Source organism: Papaver somniferum, chromosome 5 (assembly GCF_003573695.1).
Source record: "Papaver somniferum cultivar HN1 chromosome 5, ASM357369v1, whole genome shotgun sequence".
NCBI lineage: Eukaryota > Viridiplantae > Streptophyta > Magnoliopsida > Ranunculales > Papaveraceae > Papaver > Papaver somniferum.
In genome coordinates, this window is record NC_039362.1 from 99,056,820 (window position 1) to 99,078,656 (window position 21,837).

The window sequence follows — 21,837 nt, forward strand, 5'->3', positions numbered from 1 at the left end:
AGCATTATAGCCATTAACAACATATACTCATGATTGAAAATCACGTGCTTGAAGAAAAGCTCGCATAGAAATTTTCCACCATAAGTAATTAGAGCCATCGAAGACTGGTGATACGTTAATTGAGATAACACCTCTGTCCATAGAGTCAGATCGCTACAAACACAGACTTGTAAGGTCTTAAACGTGTTTTCCTGCTCTGATACCAATTAAAAAAGTGAGGGTACAAAAACCACACCCAATATTTCTCTTAGCAATCTATATGGAAAAACTCCAATATACTTTCTAGAGAATCAACTAGACAGTCAGACTCAATCTAGATAAAAAGTATATCAAAGAGTTTATATCTCAATCTCTCGATTTGATATATATTCAAGCAAATAAAAATCTGCGAGTCTTTATCAAATACTAGAGAGATAACTTGGATGGTACCAAAGACCAATATCCAAGTGTCAATCAATTTAAATCAACAACCAAAAGGTCAGATATTCTAATTGATTGAACAATGCACAACCTGTGATATTTCAATTATATAACAAAATATAATGCGGAAAAGAAATAACACAGACACTAGAACTTTGTTAACGAGGAAACCGCAAATGCAGAAAATCCCGGGACCTAGTCCAGATTGAACACACACTGTATTAAGCCGCTATAAACACTAGCCTACTCCAAACTAACTTCGGTCTGGACTGTAGTTGAACCCCAATCAATCTCACACTAATTCAAGGTACAGTTGCGCTCCTTACGTCTCTGATCCCAGTAGGATGCTACGTACTTGATTCCCTTAGCTGATCTCACCCACAACTAAGAGTTGCTACGCCCAAAGTCGAAGACTTTAAAAAACAAATCTGTATTACACAGAAAAGTCTACGGTAATAGATAAAAATTCATCTCCCATGAATATACCTACGAGTTTTGTTCCGTTTTTTGATAAATCAAGGTGAACAGGAACCAATTGATAAACCAGACTTATATTCCCGAAGAACAGCCTAGTATTATCAATCACCTCACAATAATCCTAATCGACGCAGCAAAAAAAGATATTGTGGAATCACAAACGATGAGACGAAGTGTTTGCGATTACTTTTCTATCTTGCCTATCGGAGATATAAATCTCGAGCCAATTATTACAATTGTACTCGTAACGATAGAAGATGCAAAATCAGATCACACAACTACAAGAAAAGTAGTATCGGTCTGGCTTCACAATCCCAATGAAGTCTTTAAGTCGTTAACCTGGTTTTAGAAGAAGAAACCAAAGGTTAAAGGATAATCGACTCTAGCTATGCAACTAGTATCACACGTAAGGTGTGGGGATTAGGTTTCCCAGTTTCTAGAGTTCTCCTTTATATATTCTTTCAAATCATGGTTTGCAATCAATGTTAGCTTGGTAACAAAGCATTCAATATTCACCGTTAGATGAAAACCTGATTAGATTCAAGCTAATATTTCTCAACCGTTGGATCAAAAACTTAGCTTGTTACACACAAATAAAATGTCCAATTTTGGGTTTATGTAACCATTCCCAAACATTAACATTTGTTGGTTCAACAACAGTTAACCAAATGGTTAGCCATATGATCACTTTCATATCCACCATATTCTTCTTCACCATAACTAGTTCAAATGACTCAAATGAACTATTTAGAGAGTTGTTCAATTGCTTAGATCTAATGTAACTACACAAGACACAATTGAAGCAAAAACGGTTTGATTCACTCGAATCGGTTCATGAACTTTATAGCCACGGTTTGCAAAATCATTCCTTAGTTTATATAAACATGAGTTCAAGAAAAACCGATTTAAGATATAACCTGCTCAAGTTCGTGGACTGGGTTCGCAGACTTAGGCTCACGGAAAGAGTTCACAAACTCCAGCAGAAATTCTCGGGTCGAGAACTTCCGCCAGTTCGCGGACTGAGTTTGCGGACTTGGCTCACGCCACATTCCGTTTCTCTTGATCAACAAAGTTCCCAAACTTTGGTTCAAGGAATAAGGACTTATACATATATGTGTTTCCATAATAATGCTTATATCCTACCAATGGTTATGTAATCTAAACTCTTCTTTCAATCATTAAAACATTCTCAGAGGACGTTATATAGCCGTTATTCACAGACCAGTTTTCGTCAGAGCAATTTCCAAAGTGATTGAAACATAACATGACATTCGTCACTAGGTAAAGATGAATTTGGAAAAAGAGAAAGCTTACCAACACATATTTCGAGAAATAGATAGGAGAGTTACAATCGGCTCGAAATAACAAATGTGGATAATAAAAGTCTATATATCAAAACGAGTTTTGTCTCTAGAGTAGGAGATAGAGTAGATAGACTTTTTGAGTGACAGATAAGTTCAAGTCTCCACATACCTTTTAGTCGATGAAGATCCACCAGTCCTTGAGTATTCCTTCATCTTGTATGATGATTTCCATGGAGTCTTGAGCTCAACTACACTTTCTATACTAGTCCGAGACCTTTAGATTTATAGGCTAGAAATCAAGACTTATAGTTTTGATCACTAACATTGACAAACATGCTTGAGATAGCAACGCATGCGAGTTCGACCGAGAAATGCTCTAACACTTACCATCACTCAGAAGTTCCAGAAGTACCATTTCTTAGAGTTGCATCCGTACAGATGTCATCTCTGGAAACACCATCTTTGAAAGTGTCATCATGGGAGTCAGTCATTCTTGCAAAGTGGCTGTGACAGATGCATAATATTTCTACTTCACGCATCCTTCATACAAAGCATAGGATTCAACAAAACAATGAATCATGGAATAAAGATGTTCACGTCTAAAAAAATGGTAGCTTTCAACTCTTAAATGTTTACGATTCCACTAACAGTAGTAATTGTGATACAAGAGTTAATACTTCAAAATTTGCTCGTCTCCTCGAACCTGCAAACACGAGCAAAATTTTTATTCAAAAACCAAAACTTGATTTTTCATTGGGTGAACATTCACTAAAATTATGAAAACTCACATACATACATTATTTCACCATGAATAATTGTCTACTTTCAACAGTTGTTCAAAATCAAGACATTGATTTTACAAAAATATATTTTAACGTGAAACTCACGTGAATTTGAAAATATATGTATATATTTTGCTCCCACTCGCGAGCATTTGTCTTTGAAACGAAAGTATATTTTCAAAGATTTCTGAAAGCTCGAAGATAAAAAAATTTTCATGAAACCTCATAAACAAAATTTTATTACTAACAGACACACGCCTATTAAAAAAAAAAACTTTTCTCTCGTACGAGCATCCACCTTTGAAACGAGAGTTTATTCCCTTTTGTGAAATCTCACATATTTAAAAAATAAAGTTTTGGCTTCCGTAAAAGCGCATAGACAAAATTTTTATCATTATACTCAGGTCTATTTTGTTTGTTTCTTAAACTAACGAACGAACAAAAGTTTGTTCCTTAAACAAGGATTTTCTTTTTTGCGCTGGACCCATAAATGCTAAACCGACCAAAAATGGACTTCCGACCGTCCAAATTAGCAGTGCTTCATCTCTCCGTGATCACGAGATGACACTCTATCATACTGTCTGGGTCCTCACCCGAGCATTTGCTTGTACATGACACCATTTGAGAAAATCAAGGATTATGAAAATACCTTTGTACGATTGAGTTCAACTGCTCGTCTCGTAGAAAATCACCATCTAATGCTTATTGCGGCACATGAGTGTCCCTCACTAATCAAGGGACTTAATGTTGATGGTGGATTTTCGATAAAGGTCAAAATCGTAAAATCATGATACTGCATGTTTCTGACCCGGCTTAAGGAACGCATGTGACGATTCATATTTTACGATCTGTGAGCTGTTTTCACGATCTCTGATCGAGTACCTCTCAGAGCCACGATGAGTATGATTCTCGAAAAGCCTCCCACTAGCTGAGCGTTCGATGTTGCGCATTTCATCGTGCCCACTATGTAGAAGAATGATTGGGCGGTCCTCCAACATAATTGTTTGTTTAGAGGGCTTAACGCCTTCAGGACGTCGGTGACACTCGCTGTTCCCTGACTATGTAGAGAGACCGTGTATAGATTCAGGCGGCTCTCCTACATAATTGTTTGTTGAGGGGGATAAACACCTTCAGGACGTCAACAACGTTGTACGTTGTTCCCTGACTATGCACCTTTCAGAACGAGTATGATGCTTCAACTATCTCATATCTCGATTCAACAATAGATTAATTCTACCGTGACATTCACCACTGAATTCCTAGAAAATAATCTATTATATCTCATTACTCCATTCCATGAATCCCCGGCTGACTCCATGGATTAGTAATAGATCACAAATTTATCTCATTACTCGGTTCCCTGAATTCCCTGACTGGATTCATGGATTAGTAATAGATGCACAATTCATGATTATTACTCCGTTTCATGAATAATTCTCCACTGAATTTCGAAAATATGGTGCAATTGTACTCAACAATGATGGACGAACGAACACCCAGATGCTCGAACGAGCATTCGAAAATATGGACAAACGAGGAATCCGACACAAAACAAGAGAGAGAAAATGATAACAAAAAAATAGAAAAGAGGCGCCTAGGGACCGGGGCCACCGGCCGGCCATGCCGTTGTGGCCAGTCCCTCACGCTTCTTCCTTTATTTTTCTTATTTTATTTATTTTCATGAACTCATGAAAACTCCTTCATTCAAGCAACTTTCCTTGTTTGAGCAAAACTCACGGTTTTTCCATATTTTCACGGTTTCATGAAAAATAATAAAATAGGTAAAGGTGTTGCGGGATCGGGCTACCTAGCCGTCCAGCTATGCCCTAGCCGTGGCCCGTCCTACACCTTGCAATCCCTTATTTTCATAATTATTATTTCCCTAATTTCATGAAACTCCTCCGCTTGAGCAAAAATCATGATTTCTTCATATTTTCTCAAATATTGCTCAAACCATGAAAAAAGCCAAAAACTCAATTGGTCTCATGACCGACTAGGCTTTTCACGAAAATATTAAAATATTATTATTATTTTAATATTCTCAGAATATTGATCAAACGAGCAAAGTCCTACTTGCTCATTCGAGCAAAATCAAGGATTTCAGTCAAAGATCAAACTCTTCTGAAAATCCAAAATATTGCTCAAACACACATCAGAAAATACCGAAACTCTCAGGACTGAGACACAAACATTATGGTGACACGGGCATGCTTCCTTGACCGACCAAGTCCCGCCCTAAGGCTTGCAAAGAGCCGTTCCCACACATTCTTATAATTTTGACCTAATTTGCTCAATTGCTCATATTGGGTCCAAACTCTTTCCAACCAACTTGGAATTTGCTCAATCGACCATCAGCTGGTCCCACACCACCAAGGGCCGGTTATATATGCCCTCTTTTTCGGTCCCTCACTTCTCCATAATTAGGTTTTATCACCTAATGCTCAGAAGAGCAGTATTCTAATAAATGGTCAACACCAGCATTTGATCATTATTTCACCAACTGGTCAACTAAGAACCCTGGTGCACGCTCACTTGAGCGCTTGGGCACCACATGGACGTCCATCATCCCATGTGGTCGGTCCCTTCCTCACTCAAGACCTATTTTCAGAAATTCATCAATTGACGAACAATTGATCAAAAATTAGGGTTTCAAACAAATGCTCCACAAATCATCATTCCGAGCAAGTTCAAACACTAATAAATTTATGTTGATTCAGCAAGAAATCGACATCTGGATTAATCATATAATATTTGATAGTCTACCAATATTTTAATTAATATTTTATCGGGTCACGTTACCAATACGTAATTCGTCGAATTGAGCTTTTTTTTTGCTAAGTCCAAAAGTTTATTAGAGCAAAAAAACGTAATTACAAAGAAGAGAGGCTCAAAGGCCCCCCCATCCCCGTAAACCAAAGGGGTAGAAAATAACAAAAAACTAACATCTAAAGGCCACTAACTTAACGAAAAAAATAAGAAAAAACAAAAAAAGGGAAAAATTATTCCCCCCTCTCAATTTTCTTATTCGATTAGAAGATTTACTCTTTGAGAAAATAGTATCCATTATGTTCATATCTTCATATCCATCCAAAAAGTCTCCTTCCTCATCCTCATCCGAAGTCAAATTACCCGGAACAAGCTTAATTGGAGTTTGATTGATCTTCCCACTTTTTGTAAGCCTAGGAGACCTACCAAGATAAGACTTAAGACCCATGGTATTTGTAAACAGATCCGGAGAAGCTTCTAGCTCGGCCAAAATGGCTTTGCCTTGTAAAGACACCTCCCTTTGTTCTTTCAAAATTCTTGCACGTTTTTCCTTTTCTAAGTCTTGATCTGCAGTTGTTGTAGGCCCATCCAATTTGTCCGGCTTAACAGACCCCGAACTGCCCATATCCAAATTTGAAACTGGTCCAGACTTCTCTTTGGCCGGCACTGTATTCCTAACTGAATCAGGACTGTCCATAACCAAAATTTCAAGAGTCCCATATTTTTCCTCCACTAAAACACGGTCAGGGGATTCCATATCCTTCCCATTGCTATCCAAATGTACCCTGCCAGAATCAGCGTTATCTTGAGCTTTGCAATCTGCCAGAATTTTTGCAGCCCTCCGAGATACTTTTCTTGCTTCCCAACAAGCCAAAATATCTGCGTCAACATCTACATCAGCTAAAAACTCTTCCAACTCACTGTCTTCCTTATTCTCATTGATCACATTACTAGAATCAGTGTCTAAATTGTTGGAATCCAACCCTAACTCGCTTAGAAGAATATCAAATTTATTTTGCATAACAACTTCAGATTGGAGTAACGCATCCACAAGAGGAGTAGGAGAATTGGCTGCATTATTCTTATTAGTCTTTCCATTTACCAAAGTCCAATCCATGTTTTGATAAGTTTGATTAGATACAGAGGAAGTAAGATCAACCCTACTACCAGCAGCAATCAACGAAATTGCAACTGGATTATTCTCAACAGAATTCGTACTAGGAACATTAGTAGCACCTTGCATAATCTTATCTTTAACAGGTTGCCACTTTTGAATACTCTTTGTTGGATTAACATGATGATTTTTCTTGGTTTTCTGCCTACAATGAGATTCAACATGTCCAACTATTTTGCAGTGGGAGCAAAACTTGGGAATTTTTTGTAACTCCACAAACAGTTCAAAACTTCTACCACCCACTGTTACATGAATGAAATCAGGCACTGTCTTAGCAAAATCAATATCAACCAAAACAGCTGCATAACATCCGTAATCATGATTTAACGTCTTCTTATCCACCATAATGGGATTACCAAGGTTCTTACCAAGTGATAACAAGATTTTTTCAGTCTATAACTCCACATATAACCCAGGAAAAATTAACCCAAACAGTAGCATGAGAAGAACTCTCTTTATCTGGATCAAACCAAGGAAACCAATCTTGGAGTCGTAACTCTTGTCGATTAATTTTCCAGGTTTTACCATCACGAATTTTTGCTTTATCTTCCTCAGATGAAAACTTTATAATAAAAATTCCTTTGTTCATAAGTGTGAACTTTACCTTACCCGGACCTAAGTTCCATTGATCTTCCAAAGATTTTGTAACCATAGCAAAACTTTTAGCTTTAAGATGCAACCTTCCAATAAGACTATGATTCCATATCGCACACCCTTCCTGAAAAAAATCCAGCCGCAATTCCATTGAAGTTTTATTATCATGAAAAATAGGGTTTGGAAGACTACCAATATCTATAGTGGTAGGTTTTAACGTTTTTTTCCCCTTAACCATATCTGCAAAAGAGGCAGATACAAGAGACGAGTTACTAGAACCCGGATCATGATTTTCCCCCATTGCAGATCATCCAAAGATGAGCAGAACAATGGAGAAAAAGGTGAAAAAACTGGAAACCCTAAAAAAACCCAAGAAAAAAATCACCAGAGCTAATAGGAGAGAGAGAAAAAATATTCGTCGAATTGAGCAATGTTCAGTTGCTCGAATATTGATCCAACTATCAGTATTCAGTAATTCGTCGAATAGAGCAATATTTGCTCAGTTACTCGAATTTATAATATTTGCTCAGACGAGTAATATCAACATAAGAACTGTATGTGTGTTCAATCCATGAATCACTGAGCATTCATCACTCATGCTCAATTCAACAAAACTTAGACTCACTGTCTAATAAGTCAACTACTGACTAATCAAATACACGTCTACTTTGCAGAGTCCACGTTCGTGAGACATCAATCACGTCACATGGGGGATATCAGTTAGGGTTTTGGTCTGGCGTCCCACATCACGTGTGTTCATCCACGATGAGAAGTGTGGGTAAGTCGTGCAAACGGTTGAAGGAGTTAGCAAAGTGGTGGGTGCAAGATCAATCAAGTCTTCGCATGACATGGAACTGATTTTACCACGATCTTCCACTTTCCCACTTTTTCACTCCAGAAACCGTCTACACTTACTGGGATCAACGTGTTCACTATTCTTACAATATAAATAAGTCTCTGAATCCATGATTGAAAGACACAGAAAATCCACGAGATATTGAATAGACAATCCATCGTCTAACCAAGAATCATCGTGTGAGCAACACTCTCTCAATCATTCGAAATTATTCATCATTTGCAGAAACCTACAACACATCCACAATCCTTTATCATCATTGATCCCATACAATTCTCAGCTTCCCTCCTACAGATCAACCCAACTCCCTCTTTGTGCCCGAATTGACTCTGGAACGACCATTGACTTGGTTTATGCCGGAGTCCTACAGATTGATCTCTCGAACTCAAAGCACTCTCGTGGAGTGCATCTGTTTGAGGTTAAGCAGTTTGCTCGGTTGAGAAGTCTCGACCGCACGGTCGTTTCTTCATTTTCCTAAAAAACCAGAGAATCGTTTTTCCCCATCTACACTTTTATATTTAGCAAGTCGACAAGATACGGGAAAGGAAAATGACTTTCTATTTGCCGCGTATAGAGGATTTAGATGCGGGATGGTTTGAGGGTAAAAACTGATTCTGTAGGTTTTTGGTAAATTTGGGTGTGTTAATGAGAAAAAAATTCAAACCCTAAACAAATGCACTGCATGGGAGTATTTTAGATTCGAGAGATCAATCTGTAAGACTCTGGCCTAAACCAAGAAATGGTCGTTCCAGATTCAATTCGGTCACAAGGTGAAGGAGAAGGGTTGATCTTAGGGAGGGAAGCGAAGTAGGTGTTTGAGATCATAGTGTTGAATTATGAAGGTGTGGTTGTTTATGACTTGCGTATCATAAAATGGTTTCTGGCTACTTGTGTTGATAACACTTGTGTTCTCTGTCCTTTGCTGAAATAGGTCGAAAACCTATTTATACAAGTCATTTTAGCGCAACCCTGATCTCGTAGGAAATAGAGAAGATTAAGCAGTGAAGTAGTGGAGTTGTGTAAGAGGTGGTGATCATTACGTGGTCACATCTTTACCCACTACTTTCACCGTTGTTAATCGTTCGTCTTTTCCTGACACGTTCTCATAATGGACGCGTTGCACTCCGCACACTTTAAACCGCCATACCAATACCCCAGTAAGTATCCACCAGTTTGTGACATGTTTGATGTCTCGAATAAGTGGGACAAGTCGTGGGACTTGCCGCGGAGAACAACATATAGTGCTATTAGGTGAAACAACTAAGTTGTTTATGAAGCCAACATAAAATATCGTATGTATTTGATGCATGTGAAGCATCGCATTTAAACATCTCAAATTAATCTATGTGTATGAAGCATCGTTGTTTTAGAGCTTGATTGAATAAGTCGTGGATAAGCGTCTTAAAGGAAGTAGCATGATCGACCACCTTTGGGTGATCGTTTGGTGGCTCTAGGGACATGCCATCACTTGGTCGATCACTACTCGTGGAGGAGGGGTGGCCAGTGATCATGGCGTCACCCTCCTGACCATCTAGAATCTGATCTAAACCGTCCGACCAAGCTAGCAAAGTTGGTCGGACAAGATGGTTTGCGGCAGTTGAACGCTGTCGCTGATTATCTTCTAGGGTTTGAAGCTGCACGGCCAACCCCTCTTTGGGAGAGTGTTCCAGGACATCGAGCCCTAGTTGGAACAGGCCGGTAGGCCATGTGTAGAGGTGGGTCAACGGTGATCACACTGACATCTTCAGGGTCGCCCGAAATTGAATCTAAGTCGCTCAACTAGGACGGCCAAGATGGATGGTCGTGATTGATTTGCGACAGTAAGGCGCTGCCGCAAACACAATTTTAGGGTTTTCAAAGCAGCGCGTTCACCCCACTTTGGGCGAACGATTTGATGCGCTCTGGTTTTGCATTGGAAAGGTCGATCGACCGAGGGGGGGAGTTGGGCCAACGGTGAACACGTCGGAATCTCTTTGATCGCTCGAAATGCGATCCAAGCCGTCTAACTAGGTCGTCTAAGTTGGACAGTCGTGATGCGTTTTGAGACCGTTTTTCTCGGTCTTGATTCGTTTGAGCTATTTTATGCAGCGTGAACGCCCATGTTTGGGTCGGCGTTCGAAGCACTTGTGAATGAGGGGAATAAGACTCGATCGACTAGGGCACTAGTGGGCCCGCCGGTGGTCACTATGGTGATTGCCTAGTTTCGCTAGGAAGAGTCTAAACTTGTTAAATCACGTGGCCAAATCGTGTGGCCGTGATTATTTTTGAGACTGATATTAACAGTCTAGATTTTCTTTAAGAATAAATATGTGTTCGATCACGCTAACTTTAATTAAAAAAGTGTGTGAACGCGTTGATCTCTTTGTCAGAGAGCGATGTAGCCTTAGTATTTTTGTGCAGATCCCAATACTGGCACTTCGGGAGATTCATGCTACTCTGTTGAGAGTGAGCATTGATCGTCATGTCATGTCAATATTGAGAGTTCGGCTAGGAACAAAGCATATGCAAATACTAGGCAAGTCACGCATTAGTTAATAATGCTGGAAGAAAATAGAATTCACGGAATATTTGGGATTGCTACTACGCGCACCATTCTGAGTGAATTTCATATTTATACTGAGTTTCTCAATACATATATATATATATATATATATATATATATATATATATATATATATATATATATATATATATATATATATATAAGTAAAGAGGTTTGAACACTCATTACTTTCAAATGGTTTTTGTTCCTTTGCAGGATGACATCGTATTAAAATACAGGGTTTCACGATTTTGGCCCTGAACTAAAAACCACCATCAACATTAATTCCCTGCTTAGCACGTAATAGTGACATTGTTGCGGGGTAAGAAGTAGATGGTGACAGGCAAGAACAAATTGAAAAGGCAGGGCATGGAAGGATTACCAGGAAACACTTGACCGACTCTTGCAATAAGTACAAGCGGCACGAGTGCACTGTTAGGCTGGCCATTCACGGGTTCAGCTACCTTCCTCGAAAAGAAACCTTTTTACACTTGAATTCCAAAACGTGTGTATATAAAAAGGGGGTCGTCCTCCCTCTTTATTATTTGCTCGTCAGTCTATGTATTTTTTTGCGGCAGCTGGTGCTTTTTATTGTGTTGAACCCCCTCAATTGCTTTAGCGAGGAAGTGGCTGCTGCTTCGAATTTGGGACGACGAGCATCCTACAGATATGTTAATTTGGACTCGGAGTTGGGTTGGGCGCATTCTTTCTTTGACCATCCAACGGTCCCTTCCCAGTTCTTAATTAGGGTTTCAACAAGAAGTATGACTTGGTTGGTGTTGAATCCTCGTTTATCGGATGAATCTTGTTACAGCCATTCAGTCTCGTTTTAGGGTTTCTATCGTGTATATGTATATACAGGAAAGCTAAAACACCCTTATCGTGCCGAGATAAATATTATCTTGCTGAAACTCTCTGCTTTCATCATGTCAGATAGAAGTGGATCATCTTCTTCGGCTCAGCCAGACTCTTCTACTAAACGCAAACGACTTGTATCCAGAGTATGATTTTAAACATTTTCTGATTTTGAAGTAGTAGTTTTTCTTTTTCTTTTGGCGTCTAATCATTGTTTTCTTTCAGAGCGGCTGAATCCCTGAGCCTTGCGACGGTTCTCCTGTACGAATCATGCGAGTCAAGAAGATTATACCGATATATTTTCCACTGGTGAATATGTATCTGTTTTCCATAGCTAGTCGGTGACGCAACCTTCCCCTCTCTTTTTTTTATAGAGGTATCCTTCTGGGACGTGTGTAACAGTGGTTGACGACGATGATTTAACCACTCCTCTCCCTTAAAGGTCAAACACGCCTGCCGCTGATCTTGGGTGACGACGATGATTTAACCACTCCTCTCCCTTAAAGGTCAAACACGCCTTCCGCTGATCGAAAACTTAGCTTGTCACACACACTTGGGTAGACGTTTACTGGGTTCGTGAAAACCATGCCCAAACTTGTACGTGTATGTTGGTTCAATGTAGTAACACAAAAGGTTAACCATATGGCATTTCATATTAACCTTGTTCTTCTTCACCATAACTAGTTCAATTGACTCAAATGAACTAGTTAAAGAGTTGTTCAATTGCTATGATATCTTATGTAACTACACAAGACACAATTGAAACAAAGATGATTCGGTTCGATTGAATCGTCTCATGAACATTATAGCCACGGTTTGCATAAAGCATTCCTTAGTAATTTAATGTTTCATGTTCAGAGCACATCTTTAGATCATAACCTCTTAAGTTCACAAACAAGTTCGCGGACTTAAGTTAATCGGTTGAGTTTTCCAAACTCAGCAGAAATTCTCAGGAAGAGAACTTCCGCCAGTTCGCGGACTGGGTTCGCGGACTGAGTTCGCGGATTTATCACACAAACGAGTTTTGGAAAATCCAGCAGAAATTCTCGGTCGAGAACTTCCGACAGTTCGCGGACTTGGCAAGCCAATTCCACGATCCTCCCGATTTCTCTTGATCAACAATGTTCGAAAACTTCGGTTCAAGGAATACATGGTTATGTAATCTAAACTATCATTTCAATCATTGAGACATTCTCAGAGGACGCTATGTAGCCGTTATTCACATACCGATTCACGTCAGAGCAATTCTCAAAGTGATTGAAACTTTTCATGACTTTCGTCACTAGGTGAAGATAAACTTGATCAAAGCGAAACGCTTTACCAACACACGATTTCGAGATAAAAGATAAGCAATGAATACTCAGCTCGAAATGTCAAATGTGTATGATCTAGTCTATATAGCATACGACTTTTGTCTCATAAGAAGTAGGAGATAGAAGAGATAGACTTTTGAGTGATAGATAAGTTCAAGTCTCCACGTACCTTTTTGTTGATGAATTTCCACGGTTCCGTATATAGATCTTCGTCGTTGTATGATGAATCTCCATGAAGTTCTTGAGCTCAACTATACTTTTCTATCATAGTCCGAGACTTAGCTATGTAGGCTAGAAATCAACACTTATAGTTTTGATCACTAACATTGACAAACATGTTGAGATAGCAACGCATGCGAGGTTGACCGAGCTATGCTCTAACAAACACAGACACCAGAATTTTGTTAACGAGGAAACCACAAATGTAGAAAAACCCCGGGACCTAGTCCAGATTGAATACACATTGTATTAAGCCGCTACATACACTAACCTACTCCAAACTAACTTCGGACTGGACTATAGTTGAACCCCAATCAGTCTCCCACTGATCCAAGGTGCAGTTGTACTCCCTACGCCTCTGATCCCAACAGGATACTGCGCACTTTATTCCCTTAGATGATCTCACCCACAACTAAGAGTTCCTACGACCCTAAATCGCAGGCTTTAACAATAAACAAATCTGTCTCACGCAGACAAGTCTATCAAAGGATCAATCTGTCTCCCACATAAAAACCCTAAAAGTTTTTGTTCCATTTTTTGATAATAATCAAGGTGAACAGGAACCAATTGATAATCCGGTCTTATATTCCCGAAGAACATCCTAGATTAATCAATCACCTCACAACAATCTTAATCGTATGGTAGCGAAACAAGATGTCGTGGAATCACAAACGATGAGACGAAGGTGTTTGTGATTACTTTTTATATCTTTCCTATCGGAGAAGTCTCACGATCTCAAGCCAATCAATATGATTGTACTGTGACTATAGAAGATGCAAGATCAGATCAGATAACTACGATAAAAGTAGTATCGGTCTGGCTTCACAATCCCAATGAAGTCTTTAAGTCGTTAACCTGGTTTTAGAATAAGAAAACCAAAGGTTAAAGGAGAATCGACTCTAGCAGAGAAACTAGTATCACACGGACGTGTGGGGATTAGTTTTCTCAATGCTAAATGTCTCCTTTATATAGCCTTTCAAATCAGGGTTTTGCCTTAGTTACAAAGCAATCAATATTCACCGTTAGATGAAAACCTTATTTAGATTCAATCTAATATTTCTCAACCGTTAGATCGAAAACTCAGCTTGTCATACACAATTGACTGTACGCTTCTAGGTTTGTTAACCGCACCCAAACATGTACATTGTTGGTTCAACAATAGTCTACCCAAAGAGGTTAACCATATAAGCGTTTCATATCAACCATGTTCTTCTTCACCATAACTAGTTCAATTGACTCAAATGAACAAGTTAAGGGAGTTGTTCAATTGCAAGGAAATCTTATGTAACTACACAAGAAACAATTGAAGCAAAGATGATTTGATTCACTCGAATCAGTTCATGAACTTTAATAGCCACGGTTTGCAAATGCATTCCTTAGTCTTTTAAGATTAGGTTACAAATCATCTTTAGATATATAACCTTCTCAAGTTCGCAGACTAGGTTCGCGGACTTAAGACACCGGATAGAGTTTACAAACTCCAGCAGAAATTCTCGGGTTCGAGAACTACACCGGTTCGCGGACTGGGCTCACGCAAGTAGTTTGTCAACTCCAGCAGAAATTCTCGGGTTTGAGAACTTCGGCAGTTCGCGGACTGAGTTCGCGTACTTGGCACTTGCCATACTTCCGGTTCTCTTGATCAACAAAGTTCGAAAACTTGGGTTCAAGGAATCCATTGGTTATGTAATCTAAACTCTCATTCCAATCATTGGAACATTCTTAGAGGACGTTATATAGTTGTTACACTATTTCTCGTCAAAGCAATTTTCAAGGTGATTGAAACATTCATGACTTTCATCACTAGGTAAAGATAAACTTGGTCGAAGCGAAAAGCTTACCAACACATATTTCGAGATATAGATAGGAAAGGTATACTCGGCTCGAAATAACAAATGTGTATGATCTAGTCTATATATATATATATATAGCATACGACTTTTCTCTCAAAGAGTATGAGATAAAATAGATAGACTTTTGAGTGACAGATAAGTTCAAGTCTCCACATACCTTTTTGTCGAGAAGTTCCACCGGTTCCTTGAGTAGATCTTCTACTTGTATGATGAATCGCCATGAAGTCCTTGAGCTCAAATACACTTACTATCCTAGTCCGAGACTTAGCTATAAGAGACTAGGAATCAATACTTATATTTTTGATCACTAACATTGACAAACATGCTTGAGATAACAACGCATGGGAGTTTGACCGAGCAGTGCTCTAACAATCTCCCCCTTTATCAACTTTAGTGACAAAACTATCAATATATATGGAATACAAAAAAGATAATGAAACTTTAGTAGCTCCTATTCCACATGTCTAATCTTCAACATTCCTCGAAATCTTCGTCACTTCCAAGTACTCCAATGATCCCAAAGGTTGTAAGTTTAGCATCACCGTTGTTGAAGATCCGTAGATATAACAATGATAAAGCATCTGTCTCGATCATTGTTATACAGTGTCATAGTATTATTACATAGTGTCAAAGTCCAATTGTATCACAACTTCAACAATAATATTGTGGTGATATGTATCATTCCCCTTTAGTCAATACTCCATCTCACATGAAAACCACTACCCCTTACACAATGATCCGAAAACCATATGCATTTGTAGTGTGAACTACATATTAATTCTCCCCCTTTTTATCAATAAAATTGGCAAAGGTACAAGAACGGGATCATAATGAAATTTCCGTAAGAGACATTTCATGACTGAGAGAAACAAACACACAACATCTTATTTAGATGCAATCATATGTCCGAAGCTAACAACATTCATCAAGGAGTTTAAAGATACAAGATAACCCCTCTAAAATTCCACAGCCTCACACCCCTCAAGATATGACCATTAAGCACAAGTTCAAAAGAACTCTCCCCCATTTGATGTCATTCCCAAGGGAACAACAACGAGCAACCTTAATTTCAAGAGAAACAAAGGATTTTATTGGACACCAAAACCATGAGAATGATTTTTATATCCCAGACTCAATCAAATTATTCATAAGTAAACCCATGAATAATTCAATCGGAATACATAATCATATTAACCACAAAAATGATCAATTTAATTCATTGTGCTCAACATAAGTAAACTTACGGAGCAACGACTAAGTTAACCATACAAGAGAGTGATTGGCTTAATCGTTCATGTACTCAACACAAGAGAACTTGTGGAGTAATAACTAAATAACCAAGAAGATGATTAATTTAGTTCTAAATGCTCAACATAACGTACCTTACGGAACAACCAACAAAGCTAATCAATAATAATCAACTTAGTTGTATTGTGCTCAACATAAGATACATCACGGAGCCTCACGGTACTACAAAAAGATGGATCAATGAAGATCTATACCGTGGAATACACAAGGATTCATTCTTTTGCACAAGCATATACAATAGCAATAATCCTTGGATAAAAAAGATTTTAACCTATCTTCCGTCAAGGGTTGACAATATAGGCTTAACTTTTGTATATGTCAAAAGTCTATTCATTATTAAACCAATACGTGAATACCGATCGTGAACGACTTTACTTTTGACAAAATATGGGACAACATAGTTCACGGACGTAAACACCAATATCCCATAACAAATTGCAATATAAAAAATCAAAAAAGATTAAATACTGCAAAACATCATCCTTCAAACAGTTTTAGAATTTTAAACCAAAAAACCTAAAAACAAGAAGATGAAAATAATGGCTATGTGTAGTCACAATCATCGCTATTCAAAGCACTAGTTATTCTTCCAACTAAACCAAAAAGAAGACTTACTAGGCAACATAAATAAACCTCTATGAAGCATTTCACTTACTTTGAATATTCTTCTCATATTCTCTATATTCATCAAGCTCGTCTTCGATTAGATCAATCCTAGATTCAAGATTATCCATCTTATCTTCAAGTCTCTTAGAGGAAGCTTCGAGTTTACTTTTCAGGGCGCGTACTTGAACCAAGACAAGATTCATGGTTAAAGAGAGCTTATCAAATTGTGAGACAGATAGATTCTCATCAGAAGATGAGGTACGTTTTTCAGAACACATCTCGTTGTCAGAAGAATCAAAACGAATCTTCTTAGATGGAAACAGAACAGTCCATACATCACTTTCTTTGCTGGAAAGACTAGAAGAGGACATGATAGAGAAGGTAAATGAAATGATTAAGCAGAAGAGGAGAAACTTCATTTTTGAAGGGATGAAGATGAAGAATTTCTAAAAACGACCTTTTACCAAACCCTAACAGAATTTGGTAATCTCCAGAAAAAGTCTTATGAACAAACAAAAACGGTAAGCGGGAAGAATAAACAAAATCAAATTCTCCTAGGGATTTAACAGATACATTCCTACACAACCCTCTCGAAAATCATGATTCTTGCCCAAAAGGGATAGATGAAAGATTCATGAATAACAAGATTACAGTTCATAATCATTCCAATCTAATATAGGACTGGGATATATCTCGTGGAGGGGGGGAATCATTTGTTAATCCAGGTTTTTGCTTATCCTTTAGGAGATAATAGTTACGCACATCATTATTTTCCCTTTTAATCATAGTTTTGAAAAACTTGATTGTTGATTTGGGTAAATCATGCACCGTTCTAGAAATCACTTTTTGAGGAAAAAGGGATTTCATAGAAGATTTCTTCTTCTGCTCAAAGATTTTCGACAAAGGCTACAATCGTAAACCCGTAATTATACGAACTTCTGATCCAGCAATCAGACGCGAGTATCGAGACACGGGTCTCTCATCGAATCTCTGACTGAGAATACTGTCTCTCAGAGTACATGCAGATATGTAGTCTCTCGGCTAGGCAACGGCATATCTCATGAATACTGAACACTTCAGTCATTATTTCTATATAGAATCGCGAGATTGGACGGCTCCTAGACAGCTTGCCTGCTAGTATAGAGCAATAACGTCTTCAGGATACAAATAACAGTTTTCCCTGACTATATAAAGGATATGACGCTTCAACTATCTCATGTCGCTCAGAATAATTAATGCTCCTAGACGATCGTACTAGTATAGAGCCATCAATTAATTATTCCTAAATTCTTGGATTCATCCACTGAATTTTTGAAAATATTCAAATATTTTCGTAATATTTCGTTACTTCAATCTATGGTTCTTCCCAGCAGAATACCATGGGTTAGTAATAAATATTCAATATACGGGCGTCTGAGTTACCTTCGAGTAAGCCCCGACTTAAAAGGTGCAAGTGTATTCGACGATGATGCACTAACAATCACCCGAACGCACGAACGAGTATTTTAAAATACGAGGAAACGATGAACCTATGCAAAATAGGAAAGAAAATAATAAATAATAAAATATTGACCAAGGCGCTGGGGACTGGGCCCACTAGCCGGCCGGCCGTGCCGTGGCTAGTCCCACGCCAGTTTTATATTTTATCATATTTTTGTTATTTTTCTTGATCTTATGAAAATCCTTTCATTTGAACAAATATCCTTCGTTTTGAGGAAACTCCTCAGTTTCATGGTGTTTCCTTCGCACCAAGAAAATAATATAAAATTGGGAAATATGTAGTGGGGCCGTGTTTATTGGCCAACCGGCCATGCCTTGATCCCGGCCGGCCCCACACCTCATGGTTCCTTATTATTTTATTAATATTTCCCTAATCTCATGAAAACTCCTTAATCTCATGGTATTTTCATAAAACCATGAAAAATATATTATAAAATTAGGGAAACTCGTGGGACCGGGCCCCAACCGGCCGACCGTGCCCTAGCCGGTCCCAGACATCTCTTTATTTTATTATTATTATTTTAAGTTTCCTTGATCCCATGAAATTCCTTGATTTCATGGTATTTCTCTCAAATTATGAAAATTCCTTCAAATCATGGAAATAATACACAAAAATTACATAAAATTAGGAAAACGCACGGGACCGGGCCCCAGCCGTCCGACATGCTCAAACCCGGTCCCACACACCCTTATTTTATTATTTTAATATTATTTGTTTCCTTGATTCCATGGAAACTCCTTCACTTCAAGGAAACTCCTTAATTTCAACAAACTCTTTGATTTCATGATATTTTCATAAAATCATGAAAAATAATATAAAATTAGGAAGGGCACCATGGGACCGTGGTCACTGACGTGCCGGCCATTCCTTGGCCTCAGCGGTCCCACGCTTCATCATTCCTTCATTTTATAATTATTTTCCTTCATCTCATGAAGTTTCCTCAGTTTCAGCAAAACCCTGATTTTGTCATATTTTCTCAAATGGTTGCTCAAACGTACGCCAGAAAATACCAAAATTCTCAGGACTGAGATACGGACGTTTCGAAGACGTGAGCATGTTACTTTGACCGACCAAGGTTGGATCTTTGGTTCACACGGAGCCGGTCCCACATATTTTCATGAATTGACCTAATTTGCGCAATTGCACGTATTAGGTCCAAAACTCTTCCAAATAATTTTGGAATTTTCATAGAGCGATCGTCATTCGATCCCGTGACCATCCAGGGACGGTTTCATGACCCCTTGGTCGGTCCCTCATCTCTTCATAATTAATTAGGTTTTATCACCTAAGGCTCAGACGAGTATTTTTCTAATAAATGATTAAACCAACATTTAATCATTCTTTCATCAACAAATCACCAACTCTTCAAGAGACCTTGGTATTTGCTCACTCGAGCATATGGGAGCTACATGGACGATACATGATCTCATGTATCTGGTCCCTCCTTCATTCCCTGGTTAATTTTCAAATAAACGATCAATTGGTCATCAATTGATCGAATTAGGGTTTCTGAGTCCAATGATCATGATTCCAGACTCGGACGAACGATAATAATTTTACGACGATCTCATGATCAATATTTTATTAATTATACTTGGTCCAGCTGCCAGTATCTTAATTTAATATTTTATTTGGTCACGCTACCAATAATTCATCAAACGAGCAACGTTCAGATGAATAATATTTGCTCACACTGAGGAATATTGGTTCATCTTAACTATCAACATTTATTCGAGAATTGTGCCTCTGTCTCAACAGACACGTTCAATTCATGAGTCTCAGAACATTTTGCAAAATCATGTTCAACTCAGCAAATGCATGGACTCATCGTCCCATGAAGTCATGAAGTCATCATGACTAACTAAATACACGTCTGCCTTGCAGACTCCACGAGACATCAATCGTGTCACATTGGGGGATATTAACTAGGGTTTTGGTCTGGCGGTCTATGGCACGTGTGTTCATACACACGATGAAAATGTGAGAAAGTCGTGCAATCAGTTGAAGGAGTTAACAAAGTAGTGGATGAAAAATCGACCAAGTCTCCGCACGATGAGCAACTTGTTTCAAACACGATTTCTATTTCTCCACTCTTTGATTCCATCAACTGTCACACTTCATGGGATCATGGTGTTTACAATTCCTGCAATATAAATAAGTGTTTGAATCATGATTGAATATACAACAAGAATCTCACGTCAAACAGACAACACGAGATTAACAACTCAACATCTGAGTAATCACTCTCAACAGAGATTCAATCATTCATAACTTATCTTATTCAGAATACATAACACACCTACAATCTTTGATTACCATTGATTCCACACATTTCTCAGCTTCCCTCCTACAGATCGACCCATCCTCTCTTGTGACCGAATTTACTCTGGAACGGCCATTGTCTTGGTTTAGGCCGGAGTACTACAGATTGATCTCTCGAATTCAAAGCACTCCCTTCTTGCAGTGCATCTGTGTGAGGTTGAACATTTTGCTCGGTTCAAGGAGTCTCCTCCGCACGGTCGTCTCCTCAATTCCGTAAAAACCAGCAAATCGTTTTGCCTCATCTACAGATTGGCGGACATAGTGGGAGATCATTATCTCGGTTGCAATCTCACAACTCCACAAGATGGCTGGTCTTAGGTCTGGGTTAGTCACAGGTTCCATCGCAAACGGCGCTAGCACTAGCAACAACAAAAACAACGACAACAAGGATATCCCGGGAATGATTCCGTCCTCTAACACTGACGGTGGTGATGTTACTCCTCCTCATGTCAACACGGAGGAACATCCTTTGTTCGGCCGACACCCTGAGGAAGTCAGAGGAAATCCACCACCTACCATTGCTGATCTCATCAAAGTGCAAGAGACTCTTGCAAAGAATCAAACATATATGGCTACAGCACAAAAGGAGCTATTTAATCAACTGAAGGATCTCACTGATACAATGTCAGGGAAGACCCAAGAAAAAGGAAAAGAGAGGGAAAAATCCTCAGACGCTGATCATGAGGTAATTCCGATTCACACAGTAGATGATTATGAAGTCCGCAAAGCTGCAGACGATTTAGCGAAGGAGTCATCAAACTTCATCACTCGGGAAGATTTGGAACGTCTTCTGGAGAACCGTGGAAAAGACAAGACCCCACATGTCCATCCTCACTAGATTTCATACCCTGCTTCTACACAAAGGATTCCTCTTCCGAAAGGTTATATCTCTCCAACCTTTACTTTGTACGACGGAACCGGCAATTCTCGGGAACATGTTTCTCGGTT